The sequence below is a fragment of the Coenobita brevimanus genome, chromosome 80 (assembly GCF_032717465.1).
Source record: "Coenobita brevimanus isolate Jiangsu-jjx chromosome 80, ASM3271746v2, whole genome shotgun sequence".
In the NCBI taxonomy this organism is placed as follows: domain Eukaryota; kingdom Metazoa; phylum Arthropoda; class Malacostraca; order Decapoda; family Coenobitidae; genus Coenobita; species Coenobita brevimanus.
Window position 1 is genome coordinate 27,213,621 of NC_137033.1, and position 1,397 is coordinate 27,215,017.

Genomic DNA, 1,397 nt, shown 5'->3' on the forward strand with positions numbered 1-1,397 from the left:
GCAGCATACTGTGCGTTAAAATTACACAAAGGATGATGAAATCATAGGCTATGTAACACCTCTCCACAAAGAAAAAGAAATTTACAAAGGAAATTTCTTATTACTCTAAAACAATCTGTCTAAAGTCTAGATAAACAATCTGCAATAACATTTTCTTTCCCCTTGACATGTTGTATGTCTAATGAATACTCCTGAAGAAGTAGACTCCATCTTGTCAATCTCTGATTTTTATCTTTAAACTTACTAAGGAATTTCAGTGGGTTATGATCGGTATAAATGACTATGGGGTCAAAACCAGAACACAAATAAAATGAAAAATGCTGTAAACCCAAAATCAAGGCCAAAAGCTCTTTCTCAATAGTTGAGTAGTTCTTTTGAGGTGGAGTGAACTTCTTACTGTAATAAGATACAGGATGTTGAATACCCTGATCATCCTCTTGCAGCAAAACAGCCCCAGCTCCTGTATCACTTGCATCAACAGCCATCTTAAAAGGCTTAGCAAAATTTGGAGTAGCGAGCACTGGCTGACTTAATAGAATAGCTTTAAGTTTGTTGAAAGAGGATTCACAGTTATCGGTCCAGACAAATTTAACTCCCTTTTTCAGTAGGTCTGTAAGTGGTGATACAAGAATAGAAAAGTTAAGAACAAATCTCCTGTAATAACCTACCATTCCCAAAAATCTTTGTAGCTCTTTCCTACTTTTAGGTCTGGGAAGATCACTTATAACCTGAACCTTAGCTGCTGGTGGTGGAACATGTCCATCACCAATTACGTACCCAAGGTACTGAACTTTAGTTTGACCAAACTCACACTTTGATAAATTAGCTACAAGATTAGCATGAACCAAACGCTCAAGAAATTTACTGACATGGCATAGGTGATCTTTCCAGTTGTCATTGAATATTAATACATCATCAATATAAACAACACACCCTGCCAAACCCTCGGTTACAACATTCATGAGCTTCTGAAATGTGGCTGGTGCATTCATCATACCATATGGCATTTCAGAACATGCAAAAGTCTTTCCTAGTGTTACAAAACATGAGATCTCCCTAGCACGTTCAGTCATAGGTACTTGCCAGTATCCCTTTAACAAATCAAACTTACTTATGTACCTAGCCTTTACGTTCTTGTCTATGCAATCTTCCACGCGAGGGAGAGGGTAAGTGTCTGTTTTGGTTATCTGATTAACACGTCTGTAGTCAATGCAAAGCCGCTGTGACCCACCTGGCTTAGGGACTAGAGTGACAGGAGAACTCCACTCGCTCTGACAGGGCTCAATCATCATGTGGTCCAACAGGTAGCCAAGCTCCTTCTCGATGAGAGGAACTTTCACTGGGTTCACACGGTAAGGAGGCAATTTAATTGGCTTTGCGCCTCCAACATCGACATC